The 14,873-nt window shown below is 48.7% G+C and overlaps 1 protein-coding gene across 2 annotated transcripts in view; it reads left to right on the top strand.

Moving 5' to 3' along the window:
• The window catches only part of LOC144179063 (uncharacterized), a 367,429-nt gene that overhangs the window by 110,215 nt on the left and 242,341 nt on the right, over window positions 1-14,873 (top strand). For both annotated transcript variants that reach the window (XM_077707253.1, XM_077707254.1), the window contains exon 3: window positions 328-413. The gene's annotated coding sequence lies outside the window, so the exon portion shown is untranslated. The remainder of the gene's footprint in view (window positions 1-327; window positions 414-14,873) is intronic.

Here is a 14,873-nt window from a genome sequence, read left to right as displayed (position 1 = left end):
TAAGGCCGAAGGCGTGTACGATGGTAGAGTGAAAGACATCGCATCCGATTGGGTGGGTACTGTGTATTTTAAATTGAAGCGCTTCTTATCGGACCGATGCCTCGCGGCCCTTCCCAATATCACTTTCTGTCCCTTTTTCACTCCCCGTTACGTCAGTCATCGAGCGCATGTTCGTATACTATAGCGTATTACAGAGTGCGTGTGTTTGAAAAGTTCGTCTTTTCTTCGTATGTGTGTGTGGAAGGGCAGGAGGAGCGGGAGGCCCTGGATGTGCGTGCTGTGCTAACGTTGGCTTCTGCCTTTTTTTCTCTCTCTCTCTCTTCGCAGGTAAGCTGTGTCTACTAGCGGGACAGACATGCCGCCAGCACTCCTTGGCGCTGTGGACTGGGTCTTTTCTTGTTTGTAGGCACGGGGTAAGCGCACGTCTCGAAGCTATACGTAAAGCGCCTCTCTTAGCTGGAAACGTCAAGTGCTATACATCGTGGGTGGTCGAGGTTTTTGCGTGACGCCACACGTTTCACCTCACTGCCTCATTCCAGTCCTAAATAAGTCTTGTCGCTGCGGCTATTAACAGGGCGTTGTAGTGAGATCGTGTTTGACGAGAATTGACGAGACACTTTGCGGCATAGCCAACTTTACAGAGCGCATTGCGGAAAAGCTGTGGCACGCAGTGTCGCAAGCGATTGACCGCAAAGCAGCTAAATATGCTTTATCAAGTGAAATCAATCAATCAATCAATCAATCAATCAATCAATCAATCAATCAATCAATCAATCAATCAATCAATCAATCACAGTGTGATATGCTTCTTATATACTTGACAGCAAAAATACTTAATACGCCGCAGCGCTGCGAATCATTGTAGAGAAGTGTTTGTGTCACCTAAAAATTGAAGTCTAGCAACAGTGACAAAACAACTAATCTTTCAGTTAATGATGGCAAAGTGATCACATTGATTAAAGCGATGTCACGCAGACGAATAAGCATCTGGCAGAGAGATGTGTTGTAGGGAAGAGAAGGTCCATTGAGAAAGTATTGTGCTTCGGGTTAGTTTCGTCGCAATTCCTCTCTAGATTTCGCCCAACCAGTTATTTCTTGAGTGAGCCTCGCAAGGAATTGTTAGTGGTCGTTTGCAGCAGGCCGCATTCCAGATCGGAAAATGCGAGTCTCGTGGGGTTGCCCTGTTTAACTTGAAATTCATTGTAGAGCCTTTTAGAGTGGTCTTTGAGGAAAAATAAAGTTGAAATTAATAGACTAGAAATGAGAACTCCATTTTTTACTCCCGATATCGTAAAGTTCAATGCAGTTTTGTCGGTGTTTCCTGCCACTTTTGCTCCGATTGTTTAAACCTGCTGTGCAGTTCGGCCGGCAACCCAGGTATGTCACCACCAATGATCCGAACAATAGTTTAGTTCTTCCCGTTCCCATTAAGTATGGAATGTGTTGGCTACGCGTCCGCGGGAGGTCCACACAACTAATGGTGCAGCCTAGACGTTACTTTACGCGTGACCCCGCAGTGCGTTCCCTCTTTTGGAGCAGAGCCGATTCCCCGTTCCGCTGTTCAGCGGCCAGTTTGTTTCGGCTGCACCTAATGGGTCCTCTCTACTCCGTGTCAGGGCGTAATGTCCGTACCGATGACTCCGTGAGAGCTTAGGTGGCTCGGACAAGAGACGAGAAATAAAGCATCGCGGACGGCTTCCCCCTTACCTCCGGGAAATAGTGTGGGTGTGTGTGTGTGACTCTCGGGCTGGGCGCGCTCATCACGGGAGACCTCGCTATCCCGGTGCTCACTGGGAGTGCGTGCGTGCTCCCCGTCGGACGCAGGTTGGGGGTGAGGTGGGGACAGTTTCGAGACACGGGGTCAAGCGCGCGCGAACGAGCCCGCGCCCTGACATTTATGGGGCAGTGATAAAAGACCGAAGCGCTGAGAGCCACGCCGCCGGTCGCCGCGTTTCGTTGGCGGCGTGAACGTCGCGCGCGTCTTCCTTCCCGCGCAACAGGGAGCGCTGCTGGCCGGTGGAGAGGCGACGTCTAGCTGGACGGCTAGCTAGCGTTTTCTCTGCGGAACGGGGCCACTAAAAGTCCATCTCCGTGGTGTTAATGCGCAATGCCGAGTCCATTTGGCCGGGGAACAGGTTTCTTCTTCTTCCAATGCCAGCCGTTTATCTTGTTTTCCTCTTTTTCGCTCTCTGAGCGCAGGCCCCGTCGCCTCATCGGCTTCTCTTTTTATCTAGCTTGGATTCGGACGGCGCTCTTTCTTTTGTGGACGTGATTAATTACAAGCCTTCACTCCTCGTCCCTCCAAGCCCCGCAACGCTGGCTTTCTTCTCTTCGCATCCGCTTGTAGCGACGATCCTTTCTCTTTTTCTTTTGTATCTGTTGCTGGTGGCTGTTCCGACAGTTTCGTGGTGTTTCTAATGCGTCTCAGTGTGTGTGTTCTGTTCCTGTGCGTTCATTCTCTGCCATCTCTTCGCACCTCTCCTTTTTTTCACTTTCGCGTGGCGTCTCTCGCATGCCCGGATGGAATGGGCGAGATTCGACTTTTATGAACGAGGAGGAAAAGTGGCCCTTCGTTCGCCCCCCGCAGTTTGATGGGATCGTAAACCGCGCGCTCGGGGAGTCCAGCGCCCAATTGGATTGCTTGGAGCGAAAGGATTGCCTCTGGGGATTCGAGCTCGCGCTGCTTCTTTTCTTGTCAGCGCCCCGCGATCTGATCGTTTCTGTGGATGCCTTGTGCATACGTGATTATGATTTCCAACGGCCCTCTTCGTACGTTCTTTTTGTGTGTGTGTGTGTGTTGTCGGTGCCACCCCCTCGCTATATGTCCATTTTTAGTGTTGTTGTTGCTTCTATTCTCGACGCTAAATATATATTTGGTATTATTTTTAATAGCGCCGCACTCGCGTAACCTGATGCCCTTGTGTAAATAATCAATCGTCACGCATCAGGACATGTCCGTTACTGCTAATCAATTAGCATATATAGTTGTAAATCATTGCCGATGTCTAATAGTCTATTGCTTATTGTGTCGGTCTGATTCTAAGCGTCACTCCTTCGTGTCGTTAATCGTTGGCCCTACCGCGTGTGAAACACAACGTGGGTTGTAAAATCTGGACAGAAAGAACAATAAAAAAATGCAAGCTGCTAATAAATGTTTTATATAAAGCGGAAGAAACCTTTGATAATGCCGGCACCGTTGACGGGTGTGTATCGTTCATTGTGCGCACTATTGTTTCTGAGCCGTGTGTTATTTTGTCGGAGGTTTTTGTTGTTCTGTCTGTTAAAGGGATACTGAAATAAATTTGTCTAACTCATATATGTTGCTGCTCTGTGCAGTTTGACTAGGTCAATCCCTCGTTTCACCATTTAGCGGAAGTACAGGGCCTTATTGGTGAATTTGTAACCTTCAGGACAATACATAACACGGGGCGCTCTTGGCAGTCTTTGGCCCCACGAACTGCCACAATCCCATCACGCAGTTTTGCAATGTTGTCCCGTAGAGGCACGTAGCGTGGCGGTTAAACGCGCTGGTAATCACCTGAATTCAGCCCCACTGACATGTCAGTGTGCCGTAATAGTCGACGCTACGAAACCGATGCGGAGCATGGTGACGGGAGGCACCTTTTGTGTGAGTCGTGAGAAACCAAAGGCATGTTAGTACATCGACTGACTAAAGCCCACAAGATGTTCCCCAGATTGTAGACTTTAAATTCCCCATGCAACGCTTTCTTTTCCAACCGTTTTTCAACTTTGGAAACGTTTTTTTGAATATGATCAAAGAGTGAGTCTAATCCTTAGGGTAGTGGCTCAGACGAAATGTCTGAGCAAATTATCAACCCTGCCGACTAACTAATCACGCTTTTTGGAAACTCGCTCGAAGCTTTTGTTGTTGTTGTTTTCTCACGTTCCAAGTCCGGGCACTATTCGTGCGCCCGTATGACGTCACACGAGCAATATCGCCGCTATAGGTCCGCTTCCTTCCAGTTAGAGAAATTGCTGTAAGCGTTAAACAGCCGCTTAAAAAAAAAACTTGCTACAAAAGCAAAGATGAGTGTTTAAAAAAAGTATGCACTGCGACCAACAAATCACTTTGTTCTGTGCTGATGATAACTGTAGCTTTCACAGTGCTTTCAGGCACGAAGGAAAGGGTGAAAGCGTCAGACCGGCAGAGGTGCAGGTCCCGTTTAAGCTGATAAGGAGGAGGAGGAATAAATGTTTATTCCACGAGCGCTGGTGCTGATGTTAGGGCACCCGCCCGGTGAGGGGCGCCCCTAGTCCGGGATGCCCTGGCCTTGGCTGGCAGTCCAGGCCCTCTTCACCAGTATACGCTGGGTCCCAGGGTCTGGACTTTTCAGGCAGGCCACCCACTGCTCGTAAGAGGGGGAAGGCCTGGGGTTTGTCCGCACTCCCATACTTGGTGGTATAGCGTGCCGGGCAAGGGACAGAAATTGCAGGTGGCCGGGTATATGGTGGGTTAGATCGCGTGAAGGAGGGTGTGATGGGGATAGGAGTTTGTTTGTATCCTCAGGCTGGTGGCTTCTTGTCTCGATAACTGGGGATGTGGAGCCGGGAATAATCTTCTGCCTTGGCGATAGTGGGCCAGAATGTCTCCATATTTGACAAGAGGTTCTGTTTTGGGAGCAGCAGGCGATGTTTGTCCCTCGTAAATAATGGCCCGGTGTACGTGCGCGCGGGCAGCGGCATGGGCCGCCTCATTACCGGCGAGGGATGTGTGTCCGGGTACCCAGACGATTTCTATTTCAGGTAGCTGACCCTTGGTTTCGAGGATGCGAAGGGCTGTTTTGGAGATGCGTCCCCGTAGATAGCTGCGGCACGCTGCTTGCGAATCCGTAAGCACTGTGATTGCGTCCTCACTAGTCGTTGCGGCTAGAGCAATAGCCACTTCCTCTGCGCTTTCAGTCTGCGTGTACGGACGGTGAGGCAGGTCACTTCTTGCCCTCTTGAATCGGTGACGCATACCGCGTGCGCTGGTCGCTGCAGATAAGGAGACGCGTCAGTGTACCTTGTGGTCGGGTTTCGCCCATACTTTATGTCCATGGCCCTGGCTCGTGCGATTCTGCGAGCTTGATTGTAAATTGGGTGCATGTGGCGTGGTAGTGATAAAAGTAATTGGATGATGTAACTCTCTTCTGCTTCCTTTCAGTGTCGGCACTGTGCGCGGATGGCAAGAGAAATGTCAAGTCTTTTAATATGTCTTTATCACCAGCCTTTTTGAGCGCTGTTGCTTTGCTCTTCCATAAACAATCAAGTAGTCCTAACCCAGCCAAAAGGAGGTTCATGCATATGAGAGTTGATTATTCAACACTGGTTTCATTGTTGTCACGTTGCCGCTGGTCGGCCATGACTGGAATTTTCGTGCGAGGCGCTGTTGAAAAATTTCCGATGTAGATACCGGCCACGTGTGTTTTAGCCGTATGGAAATGCTGTGCGGGTCTACCTAACACAACATCGGAGGGCCAAAACACCCCACATACGGGCAGAAGTTCGCCGATAGCTTTCAATGGCCGGAACAAACGCGATGCAAATAATGTTCCGCCTACAACTGTATTACGTAAAATGTTGTGCAAGGTCGTTCAACCTGCTCCTTTCTCCCTTCCGCGGCTTATATTATCTTGCCTAAATTCCTCAAGTCGACAGCCTTCAAGATGAGGTGCCCTAACACGTGAGACTGATTCATCACTTGGACCGCTGAAATTGTGAGTATTTTAGTGCGTCTTCTATGCGCTAGAAACGAAGGAAAACAAATTAAAAGAACAAAAAAACTGATCTAGAAGGTCTAACGACTCCGAGTTATAGCGATGGCTTTTGATCGCTTTAAGGCGGGAATCTGCCGGCGCCTCTCGCGCGTTTTTCTCGATTTGCTTTGGCGGGGGCCGCGCTAGCGTTTGCGGAGCCTTCAACCAGATGGCAGCACACGTAAGCTCGCGCTGAGTGGGGATGCCGCTTTTCAGGCATGGCGCGGGAACAAAAAAGTAAAAATGGATTGTGCGCTTGGAGCAGTAGCGGCCGCGCTGTCGAGACAAGCGTTCTAGCTTGCCTACCGTTATGTTCGATCGATGATTGTAGAGCTAGACGGACGCTTCTCGAGTGCCATTGTTAAATGTACGCCTCAAAATGTGAGGTGCATATACAGTGGGCATTATCTGAAATGTACTTCACACACAGTTTGATGTACATAAATGAGTAAGTGAAGTGCAAATAAAACTATAGAACGCGCAATTGAGCAACTAAAAAATACAGTTAACAAAGCAGAGGGACCTCTACGGTAGCTTAGTTATATTATAAATAGCGTCAGTGATATAGCGGTTATTCTGTCGCATTATTATATCTATTGTATTATATTATCGATTGTGATATTATAACGATAATATAATAATATACTATAATATATATTAAATTATTTTATGGATTATCGATTATTATATCCATTAGTATCGACCTCGGAGCTCTTGTTGCTCAGAAAATGTCTCTGCCTTCTTTGTTTACACTCCACTTTGTATATACTATCTCAAATTTATTTTTACCACTTTTGATTTATTATTATTTGTTGTCTGTTTGCATGCCGTACATTCATGTACCCAGAGCTTTGCCCGAGAAGGCCTAGCGCTTTTGATGAGCGTTTTAAATAAATAAATAAATAAATAAATAAATAAATAAATAAATAAATAAATAAATAAATAAAAAAATAAATAAATAAATAAATAAATAAATAAATAAATAAATAAATAAATAAATAAATAAATAAATAAATAAATAAATAAATAAATAAATAAATAAAAAGGATGGTAGTAAATTTACCAGCAATATTGCCTCCACACTGACTGGCACGCTGAGTAAATTTTTTCATTGTACATTCACAATTACGTTATCCAGCACTTATACGTATGACCATGAAGGATAGCTGTACTGGTTTCCGCCTTGCTTATGAAGGAGCAGTTTCTGAATGATTGAAAATGAAGTTTAGCGCGCCGATACTATACAGGCGATGGGGCGCGCTGTAGTGGAGGGCTCCGGATTGATTTTGACCACCTGGCGATCTTTAAAACGTGCGTCGAAATCTCGAACACACTGGCGTTTTCGCTTTTCGCCTCCATCACAAAAGCGACCGCCGCGGCCGGGAATCGAACCCGTGACTTTGGGCCTTCGCCTTCGCCACTGAGCCACCGCCGCGGGTAAGGACCAGATTTTATTCAAAGTCGTCCTCGCGAACTGTCACCGTGATCAGTTTGAGATACGCGGGATCTCTCTCTCTCTCTCTCTCTCTCTCTCTCTCTCTCTCTCTCTCTCTCTCTCTCTCTCTCTCTCTCTCTCTCTCTCTCTCTCTCTCTTACTCATGTATGAGTTTTTGGGACCGAGGTCACAGTCAGCTGACAGATTTATTGCTTTCTTGTGGCACACCGCTTACGTATCTTACGCGTAACTGATAAATTAGCAACGCACTAATCATACATATTCGCGGAAAATTCTGTCGACTCATCTTTTTTTTTTCTTTATGGGCCGTCTTTTAAGAGGACAGAGTAGCAAAGCTATCTTATCCTTGTCGCACCCTAATTAAATCTTGTAAACCGTCTACTTTTTTAATTGATAACGTGGCATTATGTTGCTCTGAAGATAAGAGCGAATTACGTTGATAACCCGGTGCAATGTTTCTTTAATGCAGCGATTAATTTAAGCAGCGCAATCCTGGTGTAACCGGGAGGAGCAACGGAGCACTGCTGCTCTACGATTTGTGGTTTTGTTTCTCCCATGAATTATAAAAAAAGGGGTACATTCGCGTGAAAGTAGCGGCGCACGTGTATTGGTCGGTTTGGCTCAGTCTACGAAATATGGAGGAAGTTCCGCTTAGACAATTCGTGCGCCCAGCATGCGTGTTGAAGCCATTGTGTTCATTGTCACGCTAACTGGTCCATGTACTTTCCCGTTCGTTTTGAACGGAAAGGCCAATTAGTAATAGCAACTTTCTGCCAAAGGAGTTTAGCGTTAAATGGTAAGGTTAAAGTATGCATCGAGCACATTATGCGCCGATGTACTGAGCTCCGCGTTTTTTTTTTTTTTTTTAAAGCTGGAAACAAAGCCTCGACAAAAAGCCCTTGCCAGACGAATGGCCTCAGCCTTCCCTCCGCTATTTGTGGCGTGGGAAAAAAAGAAAAGTAAGAAATAAGCTAAAGCTAGAGTGAGGCAGGTCGTGTGGTGACGGGAACTGTAGACTTACATATACAAGAAAATCGTGAACATCCCACCGGAAGGTTTTGTACTGTTTTTCGCAGCCCGAGATGTTAGATCTGGCTTTTCATTTCTCCTTTTATAAACATATTTCGTTTTTTTTTTTACCATAGGCTTTTTTGCTTGACTTCCTAACGTCGCCCCTATTCCAGCTTCGCACAGTGGCAGCTTCGTCCCACCAGCCTTTTTATTTAAAGTGGCTCTACGTAGAAAATAGTTATGTAAAACAAGGAACTAAAATATTGCAATCTAATCGCGTACGTTTTTCTTTGTTTTAGTTTGTTGCTTTCGATCTGCATTAAATTATAATGGTCTGTAAAGGCCCGTGAATCGTTTTCCTGCTTCGTTTCCTAATAAACAGTCAGGTGTTTTTTTATCTAGTGTAGATTTTGAAGTACGTGAGCAATGTCTGATATAAACCTGCTTGGTGAATTCCAAGAGCAGGGTTGAAGACTACGAAATATTGATGGGCTTGGTACATTTGAGAGCGCCCCAGGCTGTGTCCGTGGTATCTCTGGTTGGTTAGTTGCAAGTGCGCGGAGATTTGCATTACTGCACTTCAGTACGAGAAAAAGGCGTAAGACAAACGGCGTCTGTCTACTGAAACATGTCCGTAACCGAGTCAATCACTCCGTACGCCATTCCGCACAGCGCGAGCGCGTGTGCGAACTCAATGCTTCTCGCATCGTTCTTGGCACAGCTCCCCTCGCGTGCATCACGTATGAGGCGGCATTCTCTCCCTCCAGACTCCCGTGAGATGCGGGGAAGCGCACTATTTGCCTCGCCCCAATCGCCACGCGCGTGTCCTCAGTTGCTGCTGCAGTGGCAAGCACGGCGGGCGGGGGGGATAAGGGGGTTCCCTTTTGTTGCCTAAGCGATCCGGAAGACGTGGGCCCAGCGTCGTCGTCGCCGGTCCGGTCATCCGCGGCGGCGATCGCGTCCCGGCGACGCCAGCAAATCTGTCCGCATCCTGCCTGCTCTTCCCCCTTGGAAACGAGTTGTGCCACCGTCCTCCGCCACTTTGCCTCCCTGCTTCTTCCCTAATTCAATCGCGACCACGAGCCCTGCTCTGAGGATGGGAAGGAGGAGGAGGAGGCCTTTTTGTCTCTCCTGCCAGCGCCGCCCTTCGTCTCCCGAGTAGTACGGCAGCCCTTCCGGAAAAACTGGCGCGTTTGCCTCTCTGCACTTTGCGCCGCCTTCTTGTTTGGCCTCCTTGAATAGCCCGCGTGTTTTTCCGCCGTCTTAGCTTCCCTTTTACTTTTCGCGTAACGCGTGTGGGCCCCTGCCGGTCGCCCGTAGTGTATCTCTCTTTCTCTCTCCCTCTCTTTTTTTTTATTTTCCCTGTTCCTTTCCTGAACACAAAGCGGGGATGGTACTTGTTTGCTCGGCATGAAAGTTGTCGCGGTCCTTACCTCGCTGTCTTCGGTCCGTTGATGCGCGCAAGGCTGCGTTTATGGATCTGTTGCTTCCGAGTCAGTCTTGTTGCCCGGCTGCGTGTTTTTTTTTTTTTTTTTTTCTCCTACTGCTTGTTTGCATCTGAGGACGTCCGTGGTGCTTCCTTTCGTCTCGTAGAAGTTGAACAGTGTAGGAGAGGCTGGTGGCTCCCGAACGCCGCTGTTAATCGTTATCGAATAAACCAAATGGGTTTATTTATTAACACACCGGGGTTCGCAACGTTTAGCTGCACTCAAAAATGCCAACGGCCAGTTCTATTTGAGAGAATGATATCCCACCATTCACAACTAAGAACGGTGAACACAAATTCCACGGGACTTGATGCCAGGCGTCTAATTTTCGTGGCTCATCACAGTTTCTACCATTACTCAGGGGCTGTTATCGTTGGGCCATTGTTTCCCAATTTCCGAAGAGCTCAACAAGCAAGTGCAGCCCCATTGTCGCAAACTTTTTAAAAGTCCCTAATTCCACCGCAGAGGTGACCAAGGCGAACACGTTTCGTTGAAATTATTGCGAAACTTGTGAGTGCGCTACAAGAACAGACTTCCATGACCTCCGTAGCCTTGAAACGGTTTTACCTGGGTGCATAGTTATTTTCTCCGAACGAAATCTAGCCACCACGAGCGAAGTCGGCGCTCATTTTCGACAGAGCCCGTTTCGCGGCATGAGTAAACTGTTCAGTGAAGGTGGGAAAGGGGTACAGGCGTGCGGTAACGGTCTAAATAGCGTCGAATAATGGCGGACGTCTAGGATGGGAGCAATCTGTGTTGATTTTTACTCAACCGACCAAACCGCTTCCGCTCACTGACTCGCCAGAGTCACTTATCCAGGGCGCACGGCGGGGGCGGTATTAGTTTCAGCCACCCGTGCTGCTTTTAACGTGGGGCGCCCATATTGTTTTTCCTGTCCACTATAAAACTCATCCGTCGGGGTCTGATATCGAACCCGTATCCTGATTAGTAGCAGCAAGTGTAATGCCTGCGCTGGTTGGCGCCTCGTTTCGTGTAGCACGAAAAAAGAAGAAGGAAAAAAAGCAGCCACGCACCAAAAAAAAAAAAAAAAAAGAAAAAACCAGGCCATCTCCACTAACGTGTTTCGCCCGTCTACTACGAGGGGCGAAGCATGCACTTTTATAAGTGTATGATGCGGTTTCGATACATGAAGCGGTTTCGAAGTAACGATAAAGTGTATAATGCGCTTTCGATGATGAGCGCTCGGCGTCTTAGTGCTTGACGCCTTGGCGTTTTTGCCCACGTAGATGAAACCGTTGGGGGGTACATGTATACAACTTTGCTGTAAAAGTCCAGTTTTTTTTTTTTTTTTAGCCCGAAGCGTTCTAGTGCAATGCGTTTGGAAACGGGTGTCCCGGTGTTTTAGTACTGTGGCTACATCAGATGCCTACAGCCCGAGCCCCTATGGTGCTTCGCCCCTAATGTGCTTCGCCCCTAAGGTGCTTCGCCACTAAAACAGCGTGAACCCCGCGAATCGGCGGTGTGTATAAATAAGTGCTGAGATCGTGACATCTCCGAGTTCGCATGCAGGCTGGGGGTGAAATGAACTAAAGGCTATAATGGTCGTATCGGAAACGCGGAGCCGCTGCCAACAGCGATTGTGCTGTCGTTAAATTGTCTTCTCCACGGTCCATAGGATTGATGTCTTCTTACAGAGCACGACCATCGCGAGCGACTATACACGCACGCACTCGTTGTTGAAGCGTCATGCACTCGCGATCGATTCTCCTCGAGAGAGAGAGAGAGAGAGAGGTCCCGCGTTTGCATTTAACGAGGCCTCATTCCGTCGTGTTTGCATGTCGTCTTCTTACTGTGCTGTTGGTATCGAACAGTGCAACCTCTTTTCCTTTTTTTTTTTTTTTTCTCATTTCATCTCCGTTTTCCTATCGCGCTCATGCCTCATTACGCATGCTGAAATAGCCGTCGTATACGTGGCCCGCTCGAAGGGGACCCATCTTCTGCTTTTTGGTTTAACGGCGCGTATTTTGACCTTTTAATTTTTCCCCGTTGGCTAAATGAGCTAGTAATGACCTTTTACAGTAAAATCGCTGGGTTCTCCTCTGTTTTCTTTACTTTTGTCGAAGTGCTTACGGCGCTGTATCTGCATTAGAACAGTTCGATAGTGCTTCTCTTTTTTGCGGGGCAGGTTATTATGGTTCCTCGTGCATAGTGTTCGCCGTGAAACAGGACTTCTCAGTGTTGAAGACTATCTTCTTTTCGAAATCATAAGCGTGAAATGGGACCTGCTTTTTTAATGGGTGTTTTATTTCCGGCCACAATTGATTGTTAGTGTAATGACGCTGCTTTAAAAATAAATGGGCTCATTTCAGCTATACGTACGGCTACCTGGCCAATTGTCCTGATTTCCGCTTCTTGGAGGCGGAAAGCAAAAACGCCCGTGTGTACGAGATTTCGGCGCACGATAAAGATCCCCAGGTGGTCAAAATTAACCCGGAGCCCTCCACTACGGCGTGCCTCATCGCCTGCGTTGCGTCGGCGCGTTAAACCCTACAATCAATCAATGATTTCCGCTTCTCCGTAGCTTGAAGGCTTTGCCCCATCTTCTTTGCATTGTAAACTTCGTCAGACAGGCCGCCACTGTTTGGAACATACGGGCACTCAGAGTTCCAGTAAAGCAGGGTCGTGTGTGGTTTGTCTCTAAAGATATCCCAGACGGGGATTACATGCAGATGTCATTTTCAGAATTCTCGAACACAAAAGTGAACAAACAAGAACGATACCTACGACACGCAGGAGTTCTGCCGGATAAAAATCGAATAACCTGACCGGCTAAATGGATGTCGTGGAATTCCGTCTCTCGTCATGAGCAGCCGAAGCAGCAGGCCTCTGTGGAGGAGCAAAAATGCGGCGAATCATTGCTGAGCCACGCTGTTCTGCTACGAGGTTGTGCACGCGAGGGCTTTTCTCCTTCTCCCTCCCCACCTGAGACCGAAGTGTGTCTGCTCAGACAAGTGTGCTCCCTTTTCGACATTTCGCAGAGTGGTGTCGGAGGGCGGAAGGCGACGATTGACACAGCTTATACTGGCGTATCCCAGTATAGATGAAGGGAGAAAGTGATTGAGGGGGCAATGAAGACAAGGAACAAGAAGGTGGAAAAATATATAGAGTTACAATTAGCGTAACAAACCCGCTAGCCAGTCAGTGAAGGAAGCAAGCAAGCTGTAATAACCGTGCGGGCTCTTGGAATGTAACCGGTTGCCTTGCCCGAAAGGCGCCTACCCTGGTGGTATGTGTGCTTACAAAGTAAAGCTCTTTCAACATCTGTTATGACGAAGCCAGAATAAGATAAGAAAAGCAGTGCCGGCTTCGTTGTCAGCGCTGTTAACAGCGGAGCTGTTTAGCCTGTTTAACCCAGTCGTTTATTAAGCTGTGCAAGTTCTCCAACGCGAACAGAACAAAACAAAAAATACTGCGCTGCCTGTAAAGGGTGCACCACCGCAAAAAGGGCATTGTGACCGTGAAGCCGACTTTCGCGCCAGCTCGAGTGTAAGCACAAGTGAGCGTTTGTTCGCTCGTTCGTTCGCTCGCTCGCTCGCCCTCTTTCTTCCTTCCTTCCTTACAGTGAGCTTGGTCGACTGTGGGAGTGAACGCGGTCGACTTTTGGAGAGATGTGGAAGGGTGGGGACAAAACGACCCGCGCCTCGGCCATGAAGAACTTTCGGGGGCAAGTTCGGAAATTCACGTGAGGGGCAACAGCCGGGTCTCCGAAGAAAGGAGAAGGGCCGCCAACTTTGCTGCTTCTCCAAGCTTGCACCACTAATGCAGGCTGCGCCAATTTTTTATGTTAACATCTTGTGAGTTTCGGACCTCTTTGCCCTCTCCTTCGTAATAGCGTGTACTTTCAGTTGGAGCATCGGAAATTAACGGTCACCAAGCCTAAGCCGACAATATTTCCAAATTTCTTCGGATTGCGTTGATGCGAGCATAGGTCCTCTTTCTCTTTCAACGGGAAGTTTCCTGAACTGGCCGTTTTAATTAAAACAGTCGTTAATCCCACAAAATGGATTTCGCACTCACGAGGGTGCGGGTTTCCAGTATGGGGTTCTCCTGTACACGGGGTCTACATTCGCTCTCGCTAAATGTACTTAAATATCGTCTGAAGCTCCGGCGCGTCGAGTTGAATCTAGCAAATTGTGCACTGCCGGGAAGATCGTATCGAGAGAGTGCTGCGTGCCACGCGTGTTTGCGTGCCTGCCGAGTCAGCGCAACGTAGTGCCTCACGTAGCGATCATCCAGCGGCCCAGCCACGGTCAAGCCCACGCGCAATGCCCATTGCCGTCGGCGCAGACTTTTGCCGCGGCGTGCCGGCCGGCTCGCAGTGGCGGCTCCAATCTCGTCGATGCAAACTGGCTGCGGGGAAGAATTGGGAAGGGAGCTCGGGGAGCGATGCCAGCCGGCCCGATGAAGATTAATCGCGCGGCCTCTCGCAGCCAGGCACGCGCTGCACAGATATGGATATGTTTCTTCCCTTGTCTCGCCCGCCGATGCCGCTGTATTGACCGTTCGTTGTACGCTGTTCTTCCCCTCCCGCTGCATCTCTGCTTGATGGTGCTCCGCTGGCCGCGCTGGGTCTCCTTCGTCAATGAAGGCGGTGTTGCCGGGCCGCGTTTCTTCCCCTGTCCGTCCTTCGGGGCCTGCCTGTTCTTTTTCGGGTCCGTCCGGCGGCAAAACGCTCCTCCGGGATCGGAAATGAAGACAAAGTCCCAGCCGGTCGCGGGTGTCAAAGGGACGCGTCGTTCGACGACGAGCGCCAGCCTCGGTTACGCATGCGCCTCGGGACGATTTATGGCCGCGCCTCGGCGCGCCCAGGACGCCTTGTTTCCTGCTCGAGCCCGCTAAACGATCGGCCTCTTCAGCTTCTATGCAGCGACCAACTCGCGTCACTGGGCCCTGCTACCTTGTCCTCGTTGGTCTCATCGGTTTTTCGATAAAATGCCGAAGCTTTTCCATTGTAACTGCAGTCAGAATTTATCGTTTTTCTCCCCAGCCTGTGGCTTAAACGCAGTCGAGAGCGATTTGTTAAAACTGACGATGCCAGCGTACATACTGTTGTGTGGGCTGGCTCCTTTATATTGTGCAGGCTGTAATAATGAAGGAGCGAAAAATTCTTTTTCTTTTCTTTTGTATTTCCTGAAGCTGGAT

The sequence above is a fragment of the Haemaphysalis longicornis genome, unplaced genomic scaffold (genome assembly GCF_048455015.1).
Source record: "Haemaphysalis longicornis isolate Haplotype H1 unplaced genomic scaffold, Haemaphysalis longicornis Haplotype H1 scaffold_4, whole genome shotgun sequence".
Lineage (NCBI taxonomy): Eukaryota > Metazoa > Arthropoda > Arachnida > Ixodida > Ixodidae > Haemaphysalis > Haemaphysalis longicornis.
This window is presented reverse-complemented; position numbering and strand designations above follow the sequence as displayed.